This window comes from Trachypithecus francoisi, unplaced genomic scaffold, assembly GCF_009764315.1.
Source record: "Trachypithecus francoisi isolate TF-2019V2 unplaced genomic scaffold, Tfra_2.0 Lachesis_group16, whole genome shotgun sequence".
Taxonomy (NCBI): Eukaryota; Metazoa; Chordata; class Mammalia; order Primates; family Cercopithecidae; genus Trachypithecus; species Trachypithecus francoisi.
Window position 1 is genome coordinate 1,169,172 of NW_022681461.1, and position 15,943 is coordinate 1,185,114.

At 35.8% G+C, this 15,943-nt stretch overlaps 1 pseudogene; it reads left to right on the forward strand.

The window, feature by feature from the left end:
• The first annotated feature begins 5,074 nt into the window (after positions 1-5,074).
• On the forward strand, positions 5,075-5,284 carry LOC117099530 (annotated as a pseudogene).
• The last annotated feature ends 10,659 nt before the right edge of the window (positions 5,285-15,943 follow it).

The window sequence follows — 15,943 nt, forward strand, 5'->3', positions numbered from 1 at the left end:
TCTGAAACTTTAAATAACTGGTTATCTACTTCTAGGGTAATAAGGCATTTTAGAGAAACCTAGAAATTCATGCAATTTATAAAAATAACTAAATTCTTTAGTGTATCAACTAAGTATGAGGGAAATCTGTATGCTAATTCTAGAATGTGCAGTGAGTAACAAGAAGTAGAATAGTCTCTAGACAAGTGTGAAATTTTTAATTAATCCAAGCTATAAATATCTCAAAAAGTGATGTTTGAGGGTTTCAGAGTGATTGTACATTAAACTAATTACAAATTGATTACCATTGATAAGTTGGTCCTTTAAATTCTTCTTAAGATAAAATGAAAGCTGAATTTTTATTTGTGACTGATTTGACTATTTCTGTACAATATTTGCTTTAGGGAAACCTTTTAGTGTTTTCAAAATTCACCTTTTAGCTGGCTCCAGTGACATGTCTGACAAAATGACAGGCAACTTGGAAAGTAAACATGAAAATAGCCGGGGAAGGGCAGTCCAGACTGAAGGAACAGCAACTACAACAAACCTAGAGACAAACCCTTAACCGATACTCAGTAAAAAATAAACTAGACTAGGAAAAATGTCTGAAAAACACTAGACCACCTACGTCCTCACTTGCTACAACTTGAATAGTCCTAAATATATTCCCATGAATACTACATTTAAGAAGAATATTCAAGAAGAATAGTCCTTAAAAATATACTTGTGATAAATTGGGTAAATTTAGCAAATTGTTTTTAGGCAAATTGATGCTTTGCTAAGTTGACTTATAGAGGACTGGTTTTCAGTCAATTGATTTCTGGCTAACTTACCTGCAGCTGTGCCTGCTGCAGAATAGACATTTAGTGAATGTTTATTGAAAGAATGATGGAAAAAGCTCGCATGCGAAACAAAATGTCAAGGATTGGACTGAGTATTTGTATCTGAGAAAACAACTTAACTGGAACCTAATTTGGGTTTGTGGCTTATCTATGCCTTTCTGATATTTGATCCCATCCAAAAACCATCTGCAGGTTTTTTAACTGCAAAGCCCCACAAGACCTATCTCTGGCCCAGTTTATCTCCTGGTGCCTTCCTTTCATCTTCAAAGCAGGCCCTAGGAACTCAGCTTTCGTTCCTCTCCAGCAACTCAACCATCCTTTCTATCCCTTCAGATTTTGTTTCATACCACTGCATAATCTCCCTCATTTTGCAATTTCTTCTACATCTGTAGATAAGCACAGAAACCTAAAAAATTTAAGGATCTTATTCTAGATCTCTGAAAAGAAATAGGATAATGAAGTAGCCAGTCTGGTAGAAGTGAGTAAGGTTATAGAATCCTTCCACAATTATCAGGTTATCTGTTCCTTGTCTCTTTTAAGATGGTAAATGGATCTAGGAGGATGAGACTTGTGTGTGTGACTTTTTCTCTCCCCGCTCAGTTATATGAATTAGTTTTATCTCTTTAGGATTTGCCAAAAAGCAAAGCGGTTATCATTACTGGTTAAACACACTGAAATTTATTTATTGTAGCAAACATTAAAGCACTTGTTACAACAGGACTACAACAGTCAGCAGAACTGGGTCCCAGCTGGTGGTGACTCCAGCAAATAGTCAGGGTCCCACCTTGTGCCCACTCTTCCATACCTTTCCTGAACAGTCAGGGTCCCACCTTGTGCCCACTCTTCCATACCTTTCCTGAATAGTCAGGGTCCCACCTTGTGCCCACTCTTCCATACCTTTCCTGAATAGTCAGTCATTGGTGTTCTAGGTCTGGTGTATGTTCCCTGAAAGGCAGCAAAGAAAGAGAGTATAGACTGTAGTGTCCCTGATAAGATCATGTGTGGAGCTCCTAATATCAATTTGGCTTGAATACAAGAACTGCTTTCCTGTTCCAAGGGCAGTGTGGAGGTACATTCCTAGGATGGGGGATGGTAGATGTCTGAAATATACCTTGCAGACCACTACACTTTGCTGAGGTGTTGCCCTCTGCATTTATTCCTGAGGGTGGAGTTCACTAAACCACTTTCCTTCTCACCCCAGTTTTAGATACAATCAAGGTAGAATAATAGGTGTTTCCTAAACTCAAATTGGCAGTTTGCAGTTTCTGGGACATGAGCAATGAATGACACCCTTTTAATGGACCCCCCTGCCCTCCCTCTTCCCCTGAGGAATGATGAACATAGTTCATGTCCTTACTAATTGTCTGTGGCCCAATCACTATACTGAGTACAACGTGTAAATATCCTGAAGACAGTGTTCAAGGGCAAGGCTTCAGTATATGAGGGGCAGCAGAAGTGATGGGGGGAGGAGGAGTGGAAGACCAAGGCTGAGCCATTCCCCAGAGGGATCTTGTTACCACCAGGAATGTTGCCAAGGCAGGGGCTTTTGCAGCTGTGTAAAGAGCAGATTGGGAGCAAGATAGAAGCCTGTTGTTAAAACTGGGGCCCAAGATCAGGGCTGGACAACATCAAGCATCTTTGCTGCCAGAGTACCTAAGTGTTGAGTCACAGCAACTTAATCCCTCCTATTAATACCTGGTTTGATTCTGGGGACTGGAGTGAGGCTGAGTCCCCTATTGGCTGCCAGAATTTCAGCTGCAGGGAGAGACAAACTCCAGGAAATCTACAAGTTAGGCAAGAAGGATATGGGGAAAGAGAGGTCAGTTTCCAGAGAATTAAACGACTGACATCAAAGACGTAAGGGCTGTTCCTGGTAAAGGAATGTTTTACATGTAAGAACTGGGCAAGGAGAAAAAGATAGTCCAGTTGCATTCAGATTCTCACCTGAGTGACAAGGGAAGGCAAGATAACTAAGTGGAACTTTTTTCATTCTGTTGCTTTCTAAATTTTCGAACTAAGTTTAAAGAACAATGAGACTAAGTCTGTAGGTCACGACAACCTGGCTACTTCAAGCTAGACCCCATGATCATGAGTGTTTGCTCTCACTTATCAATACCATGCCATTCTGAGATTGCCAGACCAACCTTCTTCCCAGCCCTGGCACCCTGGGCTCTGGCTCAGGTCTTTAATACCTACTTCCCTGCACTGACCTGATGCAGCAACTGCTGGCCTTCCAGCTTGTCCAATGTCAGCCTAGCTCAAAACTGGGTCTTCATACCAAAAAAGTCCAAAAAAGGTGTTGAACTTGCAAATCTAAAGGCATCAAAGGGCTGCAATATGTTGGAGTGGAAAGAGGAACAGAAACTTAACGAAGTTGCCAGAGAGCAACAAGAAACCAAGAACACGCAGAGCTTAATTTTAGGCTCCAGGGATTTTCCCAGACTTATTTTCACTGTTTCTTAAGACTCCAATTTTCTAAGTCCTTTATTCTTCAGTCAAATGGAAGTACAGGGAAATGTGAGAACTCTAGATGAGTCCCTGAAGTCATTGCTATTCCTCAAATGGCCCTGGCAGCTCAGATCAGCAGGTACTTTGGGAGCATCAACAATGACCCCTGTGTCCTTGGGATGTCACTCGCCTGCTATAAAGTCTTCAGTGGATCTCTACTGCCTTGGAATAATTGGACTCTCTAGCCTCACCTTTAAAATCTTCCAGGAACCTTTTCTCTCACTAATCCCCTTCAGGCAGCAAATACTCCAGCAAAACTTAATCACTGGTTTTTCACACTTGACAGGAACTTTTTCCATTTTCTGACTTTTCTCAAAGTTTACTTTGTGTTGAATAATATTTTATCTAACTGACATATCTAAATATAACTATTCTTCAATGCCAGCTAAAAGCTTATCTCTTCCAGAATGCCTTCTTTCTGATTACACTAATCTCTGATCATACCTACATTTACTTGACTTATATTACTCAGCATGTTTTTACTATAAAGTAAATCTTGTGTCATCTTCCTCATTTACACTGCACATTCATCAAATACAGATATTATATCTTATCAATGTTTTCAATTGACCTTAGTGCCGGAGAGTTGAACTAATCATATTCCTCAGTTCGTATCACCCAATCATTACAGTTGAAGCAAAATACTTAATTTAGATATTGATTCCTTTTTCATCTCATTCTCTGTTACCATTCCCTCTCCCATTCCCCCCTCTATCCAGAGGCAACCGCTCTAACGAGTTTGAAGTCTAACATACGTGTATACACACTCTTGAAAATATAATAATATAGTCCACTGTATCTTATTAGACTTTGTTCTACTTCTTATTTTTTCACTCAGCACTGTGGGTTTTTGTTTGTTTGTTTGTTTTGTTTTGTTTTGTTTTGTTTTATTGAGACGGGGTTTTGCTCTTGTCGGCCAGGCTGGAGTGCAATGGCGCGATCTCGGCTCACTGCAACCTCCGCCTCCTGGGTTCAAGCAATTTTCCTGCCTCAACCTCCCGAGTAGCTGGGATTATAGGCGCCCACCACCACGCCTGGCTAATTTTCGTATTTTTAGTAGAGATGGAGTTTCACCATGTTGGCCAGGCTAGTCTCAAACTCCTGACCTCAGGTGATCTACCTGCCTTGGCCTCCCAAAGCACTGTTTTAAAGATCTATTCATATTGCTCTGTTGACACTTGGTTTGTTACTTCAAGCTGCCAAAAAATACTCAGTATTATGCAGTCTGCACATTTCACTCACCCCTTCCTCCAGGAGCGAACACCAAGATTTACCCTAATCACTGGAAGCCACAAACAGCACTTCAATGACTACATAATACATGACTCCTATGTGTGAAAACTTCTTTACAATATATATACCCAGGTAAGGGCTGGCTGGTTAATAAGGTGTATGCATGTTGAAATTGACTAAGTACTGAATTTGACTAGCTGGACCAGTCTACTCTCACTAGTAGTTCACATAGGTTATTGTTTTCCCACATCCTTGCAAATACTTGGCCTTACCTGATTTTCTAATGCTTGTTTATCTCATGGATATCTAGTTGTAGTTTTTGAATTTGTTTAAATCACTCTTATCTGATTTTCAATACATTTGAGCATTCTTCATATATCCTTGAGCCATTTAGGTTTCTGCTTCTGCAAATTGCCTACATATAGTCTTTGTCTATTTTTCAACTAGTTTTCCTCTTTATTATTGAATGATTTGCATATGGTTTCTTGTACATCCTAAATACCAGTTAGCACATAGCTTCTCCGCTTTTTGGCTAAGATCAAGTATGGTATCTGTTCTTATCAGTTTAAATACTACTTAGCACATTGGTTTCAGTTTGGCTGTGGGGTCCTTCATTGAACAATTCTGATGAAGTCAAATTAACAATTCCTTATGTTTTGTTTCTGCTTTTGGTATCTTGCTTAAGAGTTCTTTCCCATACCAGGGTCATAAAGTTAACCTATAGTCTCTTCTGTAGCTTTATAGTTTTGCCATTCATATTTAGATGTTTAGTATGTATACACATATATACATATATATTTTCACACACATATAAACACACACCCCTCTATATGCATATATATATATATATATATATATATATATACGTATATGGTATGAGATATAAATCTGTTTTTCCTCAATATGGTAAACTTATTTTCCCATTATCATAAACAGGTTTTTTCTTTCCCCAAGGATTTGTAGTATCATGTTTATGGTATCGAAGACTTCCATTCGAGATCTCCGTTCTGTTCCATTTCTTCATTTACATTTTTACACCAGTACCATACTATTGTTTGTGTTTTTTAAAACATTACTATAGCTTTGTTTTAATCTTGAGTTTGGTAGAACAAATTCCTGCCCTTTAGTCTTATTTTTCAAAACTGATTTAACTATTTGTGGATCTTCATTCTTCAATATACATTTTAAAATAGGTAAAGTCCTTAAAAACATCTGGCTACAATTTCAATTGGCGTGCTATAGACTGATGCATCATTTGTCGGTTGGGGGCGTGGATGCTTTTAGAATGTTAGATGATCTTATCTGTAAAGATAAACTATTTCTTCATTTATTTAGAACTTCACGTCTTGTAATAGGTTTTTAAAACTTTAACCATGGAGGTCTTTCACATTCTTTCAAAAGTTTACTGACATGTTATAGTTGTTTTTATTGCTGTGTATAGCAGCTTATTTCCTAATTATGTTTTCTAGATGGTCTTTACTGCTGCAGAGAAATGTTATTGACTTTTTAAAACTGATCTTGTATCCAGCAACTCTGCTGAACTTCCTGATTTGTTTTACCTTCTTGACCTGTTATAATATCTATGTATAATACTGCTCTTTGCCTTTAGAAGATATTTTTGGCTTGAAGTCTTTTGATAGATTTAAGATCAAGATTGGTACTCTGGCCTTTTTTATTGTTTATATTTCTTTTGCATATGTTTTTAGTGCTTTTAATTTCTACCTCTCTATGTCTTTTTGTTTTAAAGTGTAAGAATGTCTTATTCTTACACTTAGCACTTTGTTTTATAATCCAATATGAGTGCCATTTACTATAATTACTGCTATATCAGGGTTTATTTTTTCATTTTATACTTCCTTTTACTATGTGGCTTCCTATTCCTCTTTGTAGTTCATCTTGTGTTCTTCCAAATAAACAAAAATGATTTCTGCTGCTTTGAGTTTTATATTCTGATTTTTTCTTCTAGTAAGTTATCCCTAAGTTGTCCTTTTTGACTGGGGCTTATTTCACTTAACATAATGTCTTAAAGTTTCATCCATGTTGTAGCATGTATCAGAATTTCATTCTTTTTAAAGGCTGAATAATATTTCATTGGATGTACATACCATATTTTGTTTCTGCATTCATCTATCAATGGACACTTGAGTTGTTTCCACTTTTGGCTATTGTGATAATGTTGCTATTCACAATAGCAATAACATTGCTCTATGTCTGTCTTTCTGTCTTTCAGTATCACACTATTTTGATTACTGTAGCTCTGAAATAAGAAAGTCTATGACCTTCAACTTTGTAATCTTACAAGATTGAGCTGGCTATATGCAGTCTCTTGATACTCTGTATGAATTTTAGAATGGATTTTTTATTTCTACAAAAAAGCATTGGAATATCAACAGGGATTGCACTGAATCTGTGGAATGCTTTGGGTAGCAGTGACATCTTAACAATATCAAGTCTTCCAGTTCATGAACACAGGTTTTGTTTGCCATTTATTTGTGTCTTCCTTAATATTTTTCAGCAATATTTTGTAGTTTTTAGTGTACAAGTCTTTCTTTCACCTCCTTAGTTGTATTAATTCCTAAGTGGTTTTTGTTGTTATTGCTTGTAGCTGAAGGAGATGCTACTGTAAGTTGAAATATTTTCTTAATTTCCTTTTTGGATTATTCATTGCTAATGTACAGAAAAGCAATGATTTTTGCATGTCAATTTTGTGATTTTGCAACTTTCCCAAATTAGTTTATTAGCTCTAACAGATTTGTTTTGTAGAATCTCTAGGGTTTCCTACACATAAAATGATATCATCTGTGATCAGAGACAATGTTACTCCTTCTTTTCCAATTGTGATGCCTTTAATTTTTCTTTCTTACCTAACTGCACTATGAATTCTAGTACTATATTAAATAGAAGTGGCAAAACAGCATCCTTGCCTTATTCCTGATCTTAGTGGAAAAGCTTTCCGTCTTTCACCATTGAGTATGATGTTCGAGCTGCATGTTGTTCATACATGGCTTTTATTATGTTGTGGTAATTTCCTTCCAGTCCTAGTTTGTTGAGGTTTTTTTTTTTTTTTTTTTTTTTTTAAATCATGAAAGGGTATTGAACTATGTCAAATGCTTTCTCTGTATCAGTTGAGATGATTGTGTGTTTTTATTTCCTTTACTTGTTAATGTGGTGTATTACACTGATTGATTTTCGTGTATTGAACCATCCTTGTATTCCAGTAATAAATCCCACCTGGTCATGGTGTGTAATCCTTTTAATATACTGTCGAATTTGGCTTGCTAGTATTTTGTTGAGTATTTTGCCTCAATAATCTCAAGTGATATTTAGTTTTCTTTTCTGGTAGCATGTTTCTCTGGCTTTGATATCACGTAATGCTGGACTTACAGACTTAGATAAGAACAGCTTAATCTTCTTCATTTTTTTTGGAAGAGTTTGAGAAGGATTGGCATTAATCTTTCTTTGAATGTTTGGTAGAATTCATCTGTAAAGACACCTGCTCTAAGGCTTTTCTTTGTTAGAAGGTTTTTGATTATTAATTCAATTGCCTTACTCATTAAAAAGGTCTACTCAGATTTATATATTTCTTTATAATTTAGTTTTGTTAGGTTGTGTGTTTCTAGCAATTTGTCAGTTTCATCTAGGTTATCTAATTGGTTGGTGTACAATTGTTCATGATACTGTCATAATTCTTTTTATTTCTATAAAATCAGCACTTTTTAATTTTTATTTCAATTACTTGAGTCATCTCTCTTTTTAGTCAATCTAGCTAAAAGTTTGTCAAATTTCTTGAGCTTTTAAAATAACCAATTCTCAGTTTTGTTGATTTCTATATTATTTTTCTATTCTCCATCTCTATTCTAATCTTTGTTTTGTTTTTTTCCCCCCTTTGCTAGGCTTGGATTTAGTTTGTACTTGTTTTTCTAGTTCCATAAGGTAGAAAGTTAGAGCACTGATTTGAGACCTTTCTTCTTTTTTAATATAAGCATTTACAGCTATAACTTTCCTTCTTCACACTATGTTCACTGCATCCTGTAAGTTTTAGTATGTTGTGTTTTTATTTTCATTTGTCTCAAGATATTTTCTAATTTCCCTTGTGATTTATTCTTTGACCCTTTAGTTGTTTAAGAGTGTGTTGTTTACTTTTCACATACTTGTGAATTTTTTTTCTTCTGCTGTTGATTTCTAGTTTCATTCCATTTTGATTGGGAAAGATACACAGTATGATTTCAATATTTTTAAATTTATTCAGGCTTGTTTTGTGACCTAACACATGGTCTACCCTGGAGAATGTTCCCTGTGCAGTTGAGAAAATATATATATTCTGCTGTTGTTGGGCATAGTATTCTCTATATGTCTGTTAGTCTAATTGTCTACAGTGTTGCTTGTGTTAATTATTTATTTATTTTCTCTCTACTTGTAATACTCGCCATTGAGAGTGTGGTATTAAAGTCTACTACTATTATTGTAGCCAAGATTTTCAAGAGGGTCTTTTTGTGGCAACCTTTCTGAGGTTTTATATGGCTGAGATTATTTCCATTGTACTTTTCATATTTAAATGCCAATCTAGATGAGTGCAAGATTCTAGCTTCAAAGATTTTTTTCTGCAATACTAAAAAAGCATAACTCAGGCTGGGCACGGTAGCTAACACCTGTAATCCCAGCACTTTGGGAGGCCAAGGCAGGCGGATCACGAGGTCAAGAGATCAAGACAATCCTGGCCAACATGGTGAAACCTCATTTCTACAAAAAACACAAAAATTAGCTGTGCTTGGTGGTGCACACCTGTAGTCCCAGCTACTCGGGAGGCTGAGGCAGGAGAATAGCTTGACCCCGGGAGGCGGAGGTTGCAGTGAACCGATTGCACCACTGCACTCTAGCCTGGTGACAGAGCGAGACTCTGTCTCAAAACAAAACCCAAAAAACTACAACTCTGTGTTTTGTTTTGTGAGACAGAGTCTTGCTCTGTCACCCAGGCTGGAGTGCAGTGGCACAATCTCAGCTCACTGCAACTTCCGCCTCCTGGGGTCAAACGATTCTCCTGCCTCAGCCTTCCGAGTAGCTGGGATTACAGGCGCATGCCACCATGCCCATCCACTTTTTGCATATTTAGTAGAGGTGGGCTTTTACCGCTGGTCTTGAACTCCTGACTTTGTGATCTGCCCACCTCGGCCTCCCAAAGTGCTGGGATTACAGACGCATGCCACCATGCCAAGCTAATTTTTGTATATTTAGTAGAGGTGGGCTTTCACCATGTTGGCCAGGCTGGTCTCTAACTCCTGACTTCGTGATCTGCCCACCTTGGCCTCCCAAAGTGCTGGGATTACAGGCGCATGCAACCATGCCCAGCTAATTTTTGTATATTTAGTAGAGGTAGGCTTTCACCATGTTGGCCAGGCTGGTCTCGAATTCCTGAATTCGTGATCCACCCACCTCATCCTCCCAAAGTGGTGGGATTACAGGCATGAGCCACTGCACCCGGCCAACTCAGTTGTCTTTTTGCAGAAGTTTTTGAAGTGTCTAATATGAATATGTTACCTGTTCATTTGTAAGTGATCTGTTTCTTTCTGAAAGCTTTTAGAAATTTGCCTTTGATATTCTTAAATTTTACTATATAATGTGTCTAAGTATGAAAATGATTCCAATAATAGCTGTATTATTTAACTATGTAAGAATTTGTGTACTCTCCATGTTTTAGCCAAAATTTTTGGACGCATTGATTTGACTTTGGGTTTTATGAGGGTAGGAACTATGTTTTTCTGTTTCATAGCTGTATCTTCAGTGCCTAGCAGTGTTCTTAGTATATGGTAGATGTACTAAATAAATATTTGTTGAATGAATGAATAACTGAATAGTCACCCAGATGACTGGCAACTTTTCTAAGATTTTCTAAAATATATTATTTCTTTTGTAATTTGTCTCAATAACTAGGGATTTTTTACAGCAGACAAATAAGAAAAAGACATTTAACAGAATTTAACACTAAACTGAGTTAGTTTCAGTAGATGGTCTACAGGTTATAAGAAATATTTAAAAATACATAGTTAGGAAAAGAACCATGCAAATTACCATTGGCTTATACACTCATATCTGAAATCTGAAAGATACTAGTCTTGGTCAAAAATACGTCAGTATGTATTTATATAGTATAGTATCACTCTGTACTTGTACTTGATTTACAACCCTTTCTTCCCTACTAAACTGTGACCAACTTGGAGAAACCATGTTTTTGAAGGAATAATATAGATGACAAGAAATTTGTACTTTACTCCTTTAGACTAGTGATACGTACCACTATATAATAAGTAAAATACTTAAAAGCAGAAAAGAGTGGTAATTTTAACTTTTTTCCTTCAGGAATATCCTCTTTTATCAATGAATGCTAAGTTAAAACACAAACAAAAGTGGAAGACAGAATGAGGACTTTCTTTGTTTAATTCATCTTTGTTATGGTCTTAGGCTTATTTTGCTTAGTGGAATTATTATTTTCTAATGATATTCGACCATGTGTGAACTCCCCCCATCATCTACTTTTCTTAACTATCATCTAAAAATACAGTACAAATGTCCACCTTTAACAGGCACGTAAATTTTCAGGGTGCCACAGACTTAGGAACTGACATAATCTTTCTTTAAGAAAAGTAATAGGGCCAGCGTGGTGGCTCACGCCTGTAATCCCAGCACTTTGGGAGGCTGACGCGGGCAGATCACAAGGTCAGGAGATTGAGACCATCCTGGCTAACACGGTGACACCCCGTCTCTACTAAAAATAACAAAAAATTAGCCAGGCATGCTGGCGGGCACCTGTAGTCCCAGCTACTCGGGAGGCTGAGGCAGGAGAATTGCTTGAACCCGGGAGGTGGAAGTTGCAATAAGCCAAGATAGCGCCTGCGCAATTGCACTTCACACAGAGCAAGACTCCGTCTCAAAAAAAAAAAGTATTAAAAAGGTTGATAGAAAAAGAAAAGAGATCCTCTTCTGGTTGTGAATATAAAAAACCCAATGACAATTCACAGTCATACGAGGCCTTATTGTGACAACACTAGGAAATGTATAAAAAATTTAAGAAAATGGTTTCAACAGTGAAATTATTGCAGGGTTTTAGATATTGAGAACCTATTTGTGAAACTGAGCTATATAAATAATTAATAGTAAGAAAAATAAAACTCATGTTTTTCTACAGAAATTGAATGAATTATAGAAATTTGAGAAGGTGTTAACAATCTTAAAAATATGAATTCTTTGGGTTTTGCATTTCCACTGTGCAAAAGTGGTGTGGGATATTTCAACCAGTCTGTCAAATAATCTATGCATAAATTGGAGGGAGCAGTTCCCCTGAAAGAGTTGCTTTATATTTAAAAAAATAGTATCCAGTTTAAAAATAAACTCACTTACCTTTTACATGCTTTTTATGTTTCCCTGTCTTAATTAATTCCTCAAGTTAATTTCTTTTTAACCAAACACTGTCAATTCCCAGATCATGCCATTGCATTCCAATATAGGGCAATGTGATAAAAATGATCCTTATAAATTAAGTATAATATTATATTTGCATTCAGAATCAACTATTCAAGTCTGCATATCTTGTAATGGCCATAGAATTCTCTTTACCCTTGTTTTGTGGTACCTAAGCTGTCAATTACTTTGGGAACATTTTTGAAAAGTAAACCTTTGGCAATCATCTTTACAAAGTATATAGACATGGTTTAAAATTTGAACTTAAAAAATTTAAGCCATGTCTATATAGCTTCTCTTTTGAAAAAGTCTGCCTTGCTTGAAGAATTTAAACAATCAGAATTCAATTCAAGGAAAGTTGCCAAAGATGAGGTGATGCATTCTAAAACAACAGAGAGAAAAGTGATCTTCAGCAGAAATCACATAGAATTTTAGACTTGAAATGGACCCTATAGGTCATGTAATCTGAAGACCACTAGGGAAGTCCATGGTAAGAATAGAAAAAATTTTTCACCCTATGATTTTACATATGATTCAAATATGTAATGTTTCCATGCAGATTTACACAATATTGTAAATCTACATTTTGGCGGGGATTATCTTGATGTCCTTCAAATGTAATTCATATTACTTTAGAATCTTTATGGGGTGGAGGAGGTAGATTCTATTATGAATATGTAATTGATTTTTGGAACTTACTTGTTGGAAAAATACATTTTTGTATTTTTCTAGATGGGAAAAAGTCTTTCTGTGGAACTTACATCAGCCAGCTCTCTATGCTACACCAGTTTTGCATACGTATGAGGGAAGGATGATAAGGATTAAGTCTGAGTAATATTTGTCAATATTTTATGTGAAATCTTATTCAATTCATAATTTAACTTTCAAGAATTAGTTTTAGCATTTTAAATTTTATTGTAATTAAGTCTGCATTTGTTGTATTTATTAAAGCAATGTTAATCTATTGATTTACATTTACATTTTAAACATCCTACCTTTGTTTATTTAAAGCTAACAAAGCTGAGTAGCATGTTCTTATATGGACATGCTAGTGTTTTACGCTGATTATTTTTATAATAAGTTAATCATATATAACATAAATCTCATATATGTTTCATGTTTATATTTTTTGCATTTGTCATTAAATTAAAATCTTACATTAAAAAACAAAAGAATGCCAAAAGGAATGCTCTGAACATAACCATATATGCATCATTGACATGCAAATTTTGACATGTAAACAATATAATACAATCCTATTCATTTACAGAGTTAGGATAAAAGCGTGTCTAGGAAGGCAGCTGCTTTATAAGCAGTCCTACAAGTGGCATAACTATACCACTTCTTTTATCATTCTAGTACTTTACCACTCATTTGATATTTGACAGCTGTGCGGGGATGACTGGAAAATTTGAATGTGTAAAAATAACTTGTTGGATTGGTTTTTACATTTTTTCTAATTTTAAAGTTTTCTAAAAGTTTTGCATTTCACATTTTGCTTTTAATTTACTTTGAATTTAACTTTGTGTATAGGATAAGAAGTTCAACCTTATTTCCTTCCTCTGTGAAAAAAAAGTTCCATCACCATTTATTCCTCTTTTCCTTTTTGATGTTTTATCAAAATTGCCTTGATCATTCTTGGCACTTCACACTTGCATATAAATTTTACAATCCTCTTGTCAAGGTCCAGGGGAAAAAAACCTGCCAGTAATTTGGCAAGGAATTGCACTATGAATGATTTTGGAAAAACTGGTATCTTTATTTTTTTATACCAAGAACATGGTATATCTCTCCTTTCATGTAAGTTTACAATATGGTTTTATTATTGCCTCTATAAGCAACTTGCATACATTTTTAGATAATTATTAGCTATTCTTATATATTATTGGTTGCTACTGTAAAAATACATTTTAAAAATTACACTTTCTAACGTGTAGCTATAGAAATACAGCTGATTTTTATAAATTGCACTTGTATCCTAAAACTATGTTGAATTCTCTTATTCTAAAGATTTGCATATTCTCTTGCTTTTTATGTGAATAATAATATTGTTTGTGAATAGTAGCAGTTTTGAGTCTTCCTTCTCAATATCTATAATTTACATACAGTATCTTTTATTATTGAAATGGTTAAGATCAATGATGAGTAGAAGTAGTGATAACAGACATCATTGTGTTTATGGTTTTAATCTATTGTCATTAACATGTCATCATTTCTAACATTTCATCTAACATTTCATCATTAACGATCAAGCTTGTTGCAAGTTTCAAATAGATACTCTAATAAAGAGTGTCTTTATTTCTTAACTTAATAAGTTAAGGAATTTTCCTTTATTTTATTTTATTTTTTTTGAGATGGAGTTTCGCTGTCGCCCAGACTGGAGTGCAGTGGCGCAATCTCGGCTCACTGCAAGCTCCACCTCCCGGGTTCATGCCATTCTCCTGCCTCAGCCTCCCGAGTAGCTGGGACTACAGGCACTCGCTGCTACGTCCGGCTAATTTTTTTTATTTTTAGTAGAGACGGGGTTTCACCGTGTTAGCCAGGATGGTCTCAATCTCCTAACCTCGTGATCCACTGGCCTCGGCCTCCCGAAGTGCTGGGATTACAGGCGTGAGCCACCATGCCCAGCCCTTTATTGCTTTTTTGCTAATATTTGGTTGGATTTTAGAAAATTTTTTGGTTCGTTGAGATGACATAATTTTTCTTCTTTATTTCTTAGAGTGGTAAATGTCACTACTAGATTTTCCACTTTTAAACTATATTTGCATTCCTGAAATAAACCCAACTTGGTCATGATGTATTACTATTATTATTATTATTATTGCTAGTATTATTCAAAATTAGATTCAGTTGTCCAGTATTTTGTTTAGAATTTTTGCATATAACTGTAAGTAAAATTTGCTTATGATTTCATGTGTCATGGTGTCCTTATTAAATTTTGCTATCAAGATTTAACCAAGTTTATAAAAGAAGTTGGGGGGAGTGTTCCTTTTCTTGTATTCTCTGGAAGAGTTTATGTGATATTTATCTATTCCCTTCAACATCTGGCAGAACTTTCCTGTAAGTCACTTATATCTGGTCTCTTCTCGGAGGGACATTATCAACTACTGACTCAAGCTTCTCCAATGGTTATAGATTTCTTCAGTGCTTCTTTTCCTTTTTTTTTTTTTTTTTTGTTTGTTTTTTGGAGTCTTGCTCTGTCACCCAGGCTGGAGTCCAGTGGCGCCATCTCGGGCTCACTGCAACCTCTGCCTCGTGGGTTCAAGCGATTCTCCTGCCTCAGCCTCCTGAGTAGCTGGGACTACAGGCACGTGCCACCATGCGCAGGTAATGTTTTGTATTTTTAGTAGAGACAGGGTTTCACTGTGTTAGCCAGGATGGTCTTGATTTCTTGACCTTGTGATCCATCCACCTCAGCCTTCCAAAGTGCTGGGATTACAGGCGTGAGCCACGGTGTCTGGCCCCTTTTTAATATATTTTTTAAGGCAGTATACATTTAAACACTTTGGCATGAAATCATTTTTAGTATACTCCCATATTTTTCTAATATTTGAATTCTCTTTAACATTGCCCTATTTTTCTTTCCTAATGTTTGAGTTTTTTCTCTACTTTTCTTGATTCATTTCACCAGTGGTTTGCCTACTTCATTAATCTTTTTCAAAGAATCAACTTTTGGCTTTGTTGATCATCTCTACTGTGTTTTTTTAATTACTTTTTAACTTCTGTTTTTTATTTTTTCCTTTTATTCTAGTTTCTTTAGGATTAGTTTGTTGTCCTTTTTTAAAGTTGGAAGCACAATTAATTTTCAGCTTTTCTTCTTTTTCAATATAGGCATTTTTTACACTTTAGCAATGTCCCACAAACTTTGATATGCAGTATTATTATTCAGTTCTAATGGATGTTGAAACAGCAGGACTCAGGCGATGAAA